Raw genomic sequence first — 12,026 nt, 5'->3', positions numbered from 1 at the left:
GCAATGCATGCTGCAGTGACCTGCATCTCAACAGAAGCTGCCCACTCAACACAGATGAGACTGAGTCGTGTGTGAAACGGGCTTTGATAATCATGAGGAAACTGCAGGTCATTGCTGACCATGCTGTCCATGGAGGATGAGACCTGCAGGGAGGGAATTGTTAGTGGTGGTGGAGGTTTCCTTGGACTCTTCAGAGAAGAGGAAGAGTTTTGTGAAGACATGTTTTGTAGTGTATCTTTAAATTCTTTTTCACTTAGGTCTGATAGCAATCCACTCCAAATGTTTGTCCTAGTTGCACTGATTATCTGAAGTCCAGGACAGAGACATTAATGCAGGCAGGAAACAGGTTGATTCTGAAGTGGTTGAACCTGGTTTAAAAAATTGAAAATTAAAACCGTCAGGTTTGACAATGCTGGTTTTTCCAACCATTAACTCTCCAAAAGCTGAGATGTCAGGAAGCAAAGGTGCCAGCACAAGGAGAATGCTGTGAAATCAAAGATTAATAAGGTGCCAGCTGTCCATGATTTCACAGAAGCTTGAGCCACATCCCTGATGTATTTTATCAAAATGCAGTTTGATGCCACTTCAAGGTGAAATTTAAGGGCAGTGAATACCTTCTGTAGCTGGTGTTAGCTGGTGTTAGTGTGTATTTTGCATCCTGTGAGGTGATCTTGCTGCTCAAGTTTAGGACTTCACCATGGGGTTTGGCAAACCTCAGAGTGAAGAGGAGCTGTGGTTCAGCTGGTCATCTGGTGATGCCTCTGTAAAAGGCTGCTCCTTACTGTGCTTCACATATTTTTTTTTCCCCTGGGAACTACAGAATGAGTTAAGGCACACAAGCACTCAAATCTCTGAAGTGACTGAGATTCCAAGCCTCAATAGAGGACTTTTTCCAGGCCCTTGCCTTAATCAGTTGTTTCTGCTGATTTTTAGGCAGTCAGAGCTAGTCAGTCTAGGCTAGTAAAGGCTATGTATGTGGCTTGAAACTAATAGGAACAATATAAATGGAAATTAAGGCAGTTATGTGAGTGAAAATCTAAACAGGGAAGGCTGAAGTCAGAATCTGAAGCTGAAAGTCCTTGACATTTTTAACAGTCCTATAAATACACACTTTGTGGAGGAAGTGTGTGCCCAGACAGATGTAATAGATTACAGCTTCAATGCCAATGCAGCAGGAGCCCACAGGGTGCAAAGTCTAATGGTATAGCTTATATGTGCAAAATTAATCACCTTCTTTGTGCTTTCCTGAATGCCTAGCCCAGGAGTGACAGCAGTGAGCAGTGCCTGCTTGTGTGTCAGGATCAGGTCAGGATCTGGCAGGCAGTCCTCAGTACCGGAGGAGTTTAAGGATTTTATGGCTTGTGGTTCTTTTTCCTTCATCTTTCCTTTTGGTAAGGGCAGAGACTCCCTTGGTCAGCCATCATTGCCTAGGTGGGGTGAATGCACTCAGCCCCCCCAGCTGGGCATCCATGGCAGATGGAAATGCTGCAGGTACTGCTCCTGCTGACATGCACAGCACTCAGAATCCAGTGTCCCTCAGTGCCTGACATAAGGATTGTGCTTGATGGATCAAGTTAAGTAATGCAAAGGAATGCAAATTCATTTAGGAACTCTGCACAGGAGAATGGGGAAGCTTGATCTGATTTGGTACCCACATTTCACTCTGTCTGCCTGTCCTTACCTTTCTGTACAGTAACTATTCAGTGTGGCCTCTATTTTACTCAATTTTCTCCAAAATTGAGTTATATTAGACCTTATTATAGCTACTTTAATTCTGAATAAGCCCAACTGTAGAGGGTTGAAATAGAGTTTCATTAGTCCACATTGAATTCAGTTTTTATTTGGTCTAGAGTAACTTTCCACATTGCATTGCATTGGTACTTTCTCACTGTCAGTCAATACCAGGGAGATTTTTTGGGTTCTTCTGAGTTGTTTTTGTTGTGCCAATGTCTTTGGAAGAGAAATAGATAGTGGTAGCACCTCCTGTTTCTGGGAACAAAGCTTTATCATGCAGGTTTGTCCTTAGTCTTCCTTTCCCCACATTGCTGGTTCTATTTGATCTGTGTTTGAAAGTGTTTTTAAGTTTAGAGCCAGGGCATTTGGTTTTGGCCAGCTCCCATTTTTCTAGGTAACACAGATAGCAAAACAAATTCTTTCATTCAAGAAATTGCTGAATATCAAACCAGGGCTGCTCTTAGGGTGTGTGGTTGCTATGTTCCTTCATCTTTTTCTTATTCCACAGGTGTTCCCAACACAGTGTTCTGCCACAATGAAAATTATGTCTTCCCAGAATATCTCTGGGTTTTTTTAACAGCCCTGAAAATGCCCTGTCTGCTTTTTTAAGAGGATTGTTTTGTTGCAGCTGGCTGGCAATAGGATTTACCATGTAAATTGTAAAGGGAAGGCTCCTAAGTGTTCCCAGCCTTGTGTGTCTGTGACACACACAATGTTTAACAATTCTCCTGGATCAAGTCCTTACACTCCTTTCAACATCTCCCTGGCTGCCACTTAACATCTGGCCTTGGTCCTGGTAGTAGCTAAGGTTGCTTTTGGAACTGAATTTATATCTCTAGAAGGCATTGCCACAAATGTGACAGCCACTCCTAAATTTGTCTAGCTTGTCTGTGATGCTGCTGCCATATCTCCCTGTGAAGCATTTGCTTTAGCTAACTTGTTGTAATGTTTTATTCCATTTGGAAATAGGAGCTTTGAAGGTAGAAATGGAGGAACTGAAGTCTGTTTGCACAGGTGTTTAAGAGGGGAAGATGGAGGCTGTTTGGTTGTGTTGCACTAGTCCCTAGACAATGCATTTGGGTAATTTGCCTTCACCTCCTGATATTTGTCGAGCTGCAGCACTAGAATCCCAGAATGGTTTGGATTGGAAAGGACCTTAAACATCATCTAATTCCAACTCCCTTGACACCTTTCACTAGACCAGGTTTACTCGGAAAGCTAAATAAACTTAGGGAACTGGGATAAGCAGGAGTTAACAAGGTCTGCAGGCAGTTGTAACTGATTTGTGGTGGGCTTAAAAGCATGGGAAAGTTATTTAATGGAAATTCAAAGAAAAGGAAAGCAAGAAGTAGAAGCTAGAATGTTGCATTCATTGTGTGTTTCAGCAGTCTCTATGCAACAGTCTGATGAAATGAGGCTTAAGAGTGGCCAAAAAAACGAGCAAGTGGAATAAACCAAGCTAGGGGAATAGCTGGGCATGTTACCATGGTTCGTTGGCAGATACTTATGTTATATCCTGCATATGTGAGATCAGACATCACTCCATTGAGCAAAACATTGCTGTGTGTCTCTGAGTGAGTAGTAGCAGTTTCCACTGACCTCCCATTTTCCTTGGCTCCACACAGCATGGCAGAAAGCTTGGGATGTTAAATATGACCCCAGACAGTAGTAAAGATGACATGAATGCTGTGCCTGTGTTGTATTCCTGTTGCAAGCCACTCTGAAATCACATCCTCAAGATCTCCTTGAAGACACTTGTGGCATTTTAAGCCCACAAGCTGCATGGTCAGGCCTGGCTTAAAACCAAGAGCAATTTGGACCTCAGCTTGCTCATATCTCCCATAGTGTACCTCATCCTCATGTGGCGTTATTGGGAGTCTGATCTGCAAGGACTGGAAAGACAAATTTCCCATACAGCAGGAGCACTTCTTGCTCTGCTTCCTAAAAGCAGCAGAAAGAGGAAAGCCTGTGGCAATTACTAGCTGAGGGCATGTGCTTGGGGTGTATTGGGGTGGGCAGCTTGGAGGAAGGAAGATATTTGAGGTACTGCAGGAGGCATGGAGCACTGTGGGGATCCTAAAATGAACTGGGGGGCAGCAGGACTAGCTCAGCCCATCTGCATTGGAGGAGCAGGATTTTATGTGATGGTAGGCACAGGATGTTTGTGGAAGGCCTTGCCTTAGGAATAGTGCTGCTGTTTGATGATGTGACAAGGGATGAGATTTCCCACGGAGTTTGAGTGAATGAAAAGTGAGCAGTATCAGAGAGACATTTGAGCCTATTTACATTTCATACACCAGGATGCAGAGCAGATGAGACTGATCATGTATCTTTGTGTTCTGCACATATGACGTTTGTATTGGTTTGTCAGAGCACACCTGTAAACTCTTTGGTATTAGGCTGCTGTGGTGTTAGGTGTGAATGTTAGTAATTACTTACCTCTAGCATTTACCAATGACTTTTGAAAGAAGGGAGGACAGACCAAGTGGTTTGAGAAGTAGAGGACAGGTGGGAAAAGGAGATAGAAAGCAGAAGTAAAGTTCAGTTTGTAAATGAGATTTTAGCACAGAGCTGCGCAGTAGTCAGGAGGATCCACATTAAGTCTCTGAACTGAGAGTTTAGATAGTCTAAAGCTCAAGATTTACTGACTTGAAAGGAATTACTTGGTGTCCACTGCAGATATTCTTTACTCGGTGGCAATGTATAGTCAGGAAAATGTAAAGTCAGTGCTTCCTTAATCTCTTAAGAAACAGACCTATTCCTATTTCTTTGCATTCAGAGGAATAGAATAATATTAAAATCTAAGAGTGTAAAGAAAAAAAAATTGAAAGGAAACATCAACCACTCTATGCATTCTGCAAAAATGCATAGATGGGGTGAATTTTATAGCTGTCATTCTAAGATGTCAGTGAACAAAAAATGGATATTTGCACTGATTCTTATTTGCCCCAGCTACAATGTGAAAGAAGATAAACTTTTTCATTATTAGATTTCCCTAGGGAAATCAAAGCAACAGGCATTCTTGAGATAAGTATGCAACCTGGTATATATAATCTTATATCTGAATATAGATGCAAATTGTTGAATGAAATAGGCAAACAGTGCTTTCCTGCTTCAGTAAGACTTGTTTAACATTTCTGCAAGTATTGTTGCTCAAGACTGTATGACTGAGGTCCCTCTGCTACAAGCTCAGCTGTAGTTAGAAAAAGGCAGCTTTGTTCTGATGGGTTGGGTCAGTGGCCTGAACCAGTGACAGAGACAATAAGCCAGGAGTCTGACTTGTGAAGATTATTTTATGGACTTCCCTTGATGTTTTTTCATAGGTATTTGGTCTTGCATTGCTGGATCATGTAACTGTACTGCAAATCTCTATGGGTTATCTTGGTAGGAAATTGGGAATCCATCTTTTCTGGTTTTCCCTTTGGAATTGCCATACAGTTCTGATGTGCATCAGAGCTGTTAGCCATATCCATCATCTCTGTGAATTTTAACAAAATGTTTGGCTTGTATGCTCTTAACCCCACTGCACTGTGCTTTCTTGCTGAGGGCAGGTCCTTGCGGGAGATGAGGCACCACTTTGCCACTCAAACACAAAATCTGTTGTGGTGGCTTGATCATTGTGCTGACTTCAGGCAGGTGCTGTAGGTGCACCTGAACAGACCATTTCTCTATGCTAAGGAGATTTATGCCTGATTAAGTACTTCAGTGCTCAAATGTTGACCCAGCTGATCCTTAAGGGTCTGTGTAAACATTATCTTTTAGGTTAATTGCTTAAGATCTATATTTGAGGAGCTAAATTGCCTGAATTCTCTGTCTTTTGGACATGTTTAGCAGAGATCTATATTTGTATGCTTGCCCTGAAAAAGGTCATTCATTATTCCATGAATAGTCCAGGTTAAGAGTTTCAGTGCCTGACGTTAAATCATGATGGGTTATGTAATTTATTACCTGTATTACAGTATCCCCTGCAGGCAGCCCATGAGGATGCTCATTCTGTATGAAACTCCTGGGAGGCAGAGGTACCTGACCAGTAGAGCTTACTGTCTAATTAGATAAGACAAATGGAAAATATTATTATTCTCATTAGACAGAGAGCTGCAGCAAAGTGAAGCTAAGTGCCTTGCCTAGGTTGCAGTGGGAGATTGTGAGAGAGCCATGGAGCAAACCCAAATTATCTAAATCTCAACTCAGTGCCTTCATCATCTTTCTGTGATTACATCAGGATGTATCTAGCCATCCTGTGTGCTTCAGTGACCTTTAAAAAGCATTTAGTCCATGTTTCTATAATAGTAATGATAATTCTGATTTCTTTTATCATATGTATTGTGTCTAAATGAAAAATACATCTCCCAAAGCAAAAATATTTCTCAGTTTTTTGTTTTGTTGAAAATTATAATTGGCAGCCTTAGCTGTTTTCCATGGGCAACACTGTAGGCTGTCCCAGCTGAGCTGATCAGTCTAATTGCACCACTGCCTTCAGTTAAATGTGAAACAGAACATTTAGAGAAGCTGCTGGAAAGGATCTGTGACCATGGTCTAGTACATATGTTTTTGCAAAAAGAGACTTTTGGTCCGGGAGATCAGAGGAATACTGGTAAAAACCAGAATGGGGTTTCACCCTGTGTGAAGGACACCCTTCACCCTGTGTGAAGGACATCTCTATTTGGTTGTTACAGCACACATGTATAGATACAACATTTCCAGACACTTGAAACTTAGATAATAACCTGTGTCCTAACAGGAGATAAGATTCATAGGTAGTTCTTTATTTCACCCTCAGATTTTGTGGCACTTTTTTTTCCCTCCAATGATTTGGTGCTAAGAACACATTCTTCTGCTCTGGTTGGGATGCAGCATGGCCAATAATCTAGTCAAAAGAGGTAGAGGATGAGGGAATCCTTGTCCACACATTACCTGTATGAGAATAAATTTAAAAAGGGAGAGGGCTTGAAACAGCCAAAATGCTGATTCTTCTCTGATTATCTGAAGCCAGCTGCCTTCTTATAAAGCAGCAAGGTTGGCTATGCTCCATCACATCAAGCATTAACAAAATTGTGTTAATTAACAGGATTAACAAAGTGGCTTAGATACACCCCCTTCCCCTTATTCTGATATGTCCTGATTTGTGGATAACCCTGATTTTTATTGTAGAAAAGCTGAAACAATGGTTAATGAGAAGGGGAATGAAAATAATCATTAACAGGCAGATCTGTGTGTTCAGTTTAATTGAAATGATAACTTTGTGTTAATAAGCAAGTAGTCATCACAGCTGCTGGGATGAATAAAATGAGAATTAAAACTTGATATTAGGTCAGGACCAGCTGTGGAATGCACTGATGCTGTGTGACTATCCAGATATCAAAAGATTCTCATTTATGGAATAGTCCAAGGGGAAAATGAGTGCCCATGGTGTTTTGTACTGTGCTGTTGAGAGTTTTCTGAACTCCAGCCAGCTCATCTGTAAGTGAAACAGCCCTAAAGAAAATAAGGAAAAAGTTAATGAGTAGGAAGAAAAGGAAACTAAAAAACCCTACTATTTTAGGTTTTCAGTAGTATCACTGGATCCAGAGAGCTGACAGTTGAAACTTCATTGGTGATGGGGAATTTATTTCAAAGCAACTAAATGGGAAAGAAACAGCCTGTAAATGACTTCATCTCAGTAATTTAATGCTACAGATCAAGCAGTAGATTCTCATTCCAGTTTAGCACATGAGCTGGTGTTTTAGCAATCAAACTAGCAAAATCAGGGAAATGCTGGCTGCAGCCACAGCAGCAAGCAAGCGATGCAGAGACCAGACAGATGCCATACGTACAGCCTGAGAGCATTATACGTGGAGTATATCACTTCTCTGTGTAGTGCTGTGTTGCATGTGAAATTCCAGCTTGCTGCCTGCTTGGACTGGAAGTACTCAGCAGCAATCTTCCCTAGTTTGGTTGTCTCTATTATGAAGAATCTGCTCCTCCTTGTCTTTCAGTTTTTAGCTTCTTCCTCTTGGCTGGTACTGAAACTTGTGAGGGGATGGAACCTGTCTGAGTCTTCCCCTTCCTCCCTTCTTTTCTTCAGCTCTGGGAGAAATTAATCAAAGAGACTTAATCAAAGGATCTGGGAACTGAGGAGAGAAAGAATGAAGTTTCCTTCTCACCTAGTTTTAGACTTGACCCTAAGATCAATGTGTGGGAAGGGCTTACCTCATAGGGTATATTTAATTTTCTGGTACAGGCTGATGCCATACCGCTAATGCCTGATGTGCTTTGAGTTACAGAATCACACAGTATTGAGTTGGAAGGGACCCATAAGAATCATTGAGTCCTACTACCTGCTCCTTGCAGGACTGCCTAACTAAACTGAACCACACAACTAAGAGTGTCTTAGAAACTCTGGCTGGCTTGGAGACCTACTTCCCTGGGGAGCCCCTTAGGTTAGGGAGGAATGTTTCCCTAATGTCCCCATTTCTTTTTGTAGTGCCAAGACACTGCTTTATGGCCATCATAGAGTGTGGCAGCACCACACTCTGCAGGAGTCAGGGGAGCTGAACTAATTTAGGTCAAGTGAAGATTTAATTTGTTTGTCTAAATGGCAATCAGTGTTTGAGTTTCTAACTCCTTGTAGATTAAAGTATACTAGCGATATCAGCTTCTCTGACAGTCTGTGCAGGCTCAAGCTCTCCTGTCATCTACAAAGTGTCCCTTCTCCCATCTTTTGTCTCAGCATTCAAACAACTCTCATGTGCCAGAGGTTCTTCAAAAGAAGCCTGGCTCTGAGCCATTTCCAGATCCAGACCTAGGATCACCTGCAAGAGCTGACAGACAACAGAATTGCTCCCATTTTGAAAGTAAATGACAGGTAACCTGTGTGTTCCTTGCCTGTCCAGACATTCATGTGACTTTTGAGCATAACATTTGCTCTTTCCTTTCTCTAATAGTAAGATTATCTCCTTGGATAGAACATAATAGGCTTAGTAAAGCCGCGTGTGTGCTTTTATTCCAAATCATTCTTTTGTTATTTTTAACCACCTTAGTAATTCTACCTAAAATGAAGAGCAACATTGACTTCTTTCTCTATAAGGAGTAGAATTACCTGAACCTCAGAAAAATGTAACTCTGGAGGTAAAGAAATGGAGGCTACTTTGTGTAAATCACTGATGCCACACAAGGCACAACCAGAGTCGATTTGATGTTACAGATATTTCAGACCCTCAGTGTTACCAGATAAAAGGCAGAATTAGATAGGCCACACTGCCTGCTTCTTCATTTTTTAAGCTTCTGCAAGACTGACATATGTGCATCTGATGCAGCTGCTTCTGTGTAACACATTTGAGAAGCAAGGGTAAAACCAGCAGCAGAATTTAAATGCAGACAAACTACCTTGTCCTTTATTTTCTCCTTGCCCATCTTCTTCTCGCCATCTTATTCACTTGCACATACATCACAGTTTCTAGGCACTGTTTTGACACTCCTAGATAAGAACATTGCATGGCATTACCATAGATGGAGTAGGTTGGATTAAACCCAAGCTAGAGCCTTTTAGTTGTATTGGCTGTATCTGTGTTAGATGGACTCAAGCAGCTGCTTTGTCATGAATGGAGTGGCATGGGGACTTGAAAGAGCTACTCTGATGTTTTATCTTCTTCCTCATCCACTCATACTTCACAAGTAAGATGAGTTTGTCTCCTGACTGGTATAAAATCACACTAGATCATGTCACACCTTTGCATTATGTTTGCAGAAGAAATGAAGCAACCCTTACAAAAGTCGAAGGCCAGTGAGACCTTTATTAGTGCTGAGGAATCTGTGATGTGCTAAAGGGCCTACACCCACCCTCTGTTGTGATAGGAGAGTGATACCTGGCTACTGTTTGATGACACTTCATTGATTTTGAGTCAGTTTTGGCAGAATGTGAAAAAATACTAGAGGTGCCATAAAATACCACTTAAAATCCTTTGATGCATAGTATGGGAATATCAGGTCTCTCAGCTCTCACTCACTAATGCAGTAAGACTGAACGATTCCAACCGAAAGCAGTAATGAGACTAAAATGAAACACTGTTAATGTGTTAAGGCTGCATATGTTGTATATTTTCCCAGAAATAATTACTGCAGATTTCTTTGAGCTTTATTGATCAGCAGGAGATTTTGCACATTCATAAAATATATAGTCCAAACATAAACAGAGCTGTACTATATATCCAGCAGGCATAAGGCATGAAAGGCTTTGTCACAATCAGAATGAATTAGCCATTAAGGCTTTCAGAGAATAATAGCTGATGAACCAAATTTAGATACATGACGTTTTCATAATGGAGTTTCTGTTCGTGAGTTTGCTCATATACATTACTGCCTTTTTACAGTTTATGAGCAAACTTATCATTTTTATGCTGAAAAAAAATGATTGTGAGACTAAAGAGATTTACTTCCAAGGAAGTACTCAAAGAGCTAAATATGCACAACATGAGGGAGAGAAGGCTCAGATGGGACCATAAATCCTCAAATATTCAAGGAGTATAAATGCTGTGGACAGAAAGGAAGCATTTGTGGTGCTGCAAAGAGTGCTAAGTAGGAGCAAGTGCATGGAACTAACAAAAGGAGTGTTCAGACCGAATGTCAGCAAAACCTTTGGTGCTGGGATGTGTAATCAGAATCCACTGTGATGGAAATTGGTAGAAACAAACGGCCCTTTCCCTTTGGCTCTGAATTTCATGTAAAAGATTAATACATTGGGATTTTGTTGACTGTAATTCCAGTTAATGTTGAAGTCTGGGCACTGTCCTGTCATTTCTTGTTCACTGCTCTTTTTCTGTACAAGTCTTCCAGGCTGCAGAGGAAGTCACTTTTAAGTATAATTTCCACTGCACTTTCTCTTCTGTTCTCCTATCCTTGCTCAGTACCTTGGAAAAGAAAACCAAAGGAAATTTAAAAAGAAAAAAAGAGAATCTTTTGTAATGTTCCTAGTCCCTATTAATATATCAGATCAAGATGCCTTCAGGGAATTATGTTAAATCAAACTTCTTGTGAGAACTACTGATACATTGAATACTTTTGCTTTTAAAAGAGGAAGAAAGTTTCATTGGGTTTTTTTGAGTGCTGACAAAATCTGTGCCATATGAGTTTTTATTCTGTAAAAGTCAAGTACCAATATGTTATTAAAATGCTATTCTGGGAAGTCTGAAAATGCTTGAGGATGAACTTCATATTGCTCTGCTTACAAAGCCAGATCCAACAATGGCAAAAATACAGGACCTATATAAAGAGTGAGTGGTTCTCCAGTACCTGGAGTTCTTTTTTTCAGTATCTCAGTGGCAATTGTGGCATTGATTCAGATTTTTTTTTTAGGTGGCTTAAATTTTTCCAAAGTGGGGAACATGCAGTAAATTTGTCAATAGTTTATAGCATTCAGAACCTCTGACAGTGTTACCCTTTTTGGTGCTCAACTAATGCATCAAAGTTTGTTGATGCTTCTGCTGCCATAATTAGGTTGGACATGGAGATGCTACACTTCTGCATTTTAACAATGCCAGCTGTAGTAATGAGACATCTTCACTCAATCCATTTAATAGTACTTAAATATAAATAATATAATCCATTATAAAATGATTGAATAATTACGAAGCATATTAAATTTGAGGAAAACTTTAAATTTTCAGGACATTGTAAAGTATGGCTCTTATAAAATACATTAAGTTCTTCTGACTTTAAAATAGAGCTCTGTGAATTTTTAGGTGTCCTGGTTTCAGCAGGGATAGAGCTCATTTTCTTTCCATGACAGGGAGTAAAAGTTTGGCATAATTTATTCAAAAAGGACAGACACTATTTACACCTTCAGTATTAAATATAGGATGAGAAGGGAAGGATGTGTGCAGGATGTGAGGTTACCTTTGACAGTATTTCTGTTCTTATCAAATTACAATCTAAAAATCAAGCAGAGATCTTTCAAATGTACCTTTGTCTCATGATAAATGTAGTAATTGGGTCTTTCTGGACCATACCAAGCCCCACATTCCCTTACATTTCTTGACATAGAGAAGCAATGACACCTTCTTCCAGAATAAGAAAAAGCTATGTCTGAAGTGCTTAACTCAATTTAAAGCTCCCCAGTAGAAGAAACACATGAATACCTGAAGGGAAGGGATCCAGTGGGGAGCCACTGTGAGGACTGTGGGGCACATGATGTGCAAGGACAGACTGAGAGAGCTGGCTTTGTTCTGTCTTAAGAAATTAAAGCAGGGAGTATATTTTATTCATGTCTTCAACTCCTTGTAGTACAATATAAGGAAAATAGAGCTTTTGGAAGAATT

The 12,026-nt window shown here is 40.5% G+C and overlaps 1 protein-coding gene across 2 annotated transcripts in view; it reads left to right on the top strand.

The window, feature by feature from the left end:
* The window catches only part of TSPAN4 (tetraspanin 4), a 414,602-nt gene that overhangs the window by 348,124 nt on the left and 54,452 nt on the right, over positions 1-12,026 (top strand). The gene's annotated exons all lie outside the window — the stretch shown is intronic.

The sequence above is a fragment of the Melozone crissalis genome, unplaced genomic scaffold (assembly GCF_028551555.1).
Source record: "Melozone crissalis strain CALT ecotype California unplaced genomic scaffold, PUWL_Pcris_2 ptg000018l_1, whole genome shotgun sequence".
NCBI classification, from domain to species: domain Eukaryota; kingdom Metazoa; phylum Chordata; class Aves; order Passeriformes; family Passerellidae; genus Melozone; species Melozone crissalis.
The sequence above is the reverse complement of the archived record's forward strand: the minus strand, read 5'-3'. Positions and strand labels throughout refer to the sequence as shown.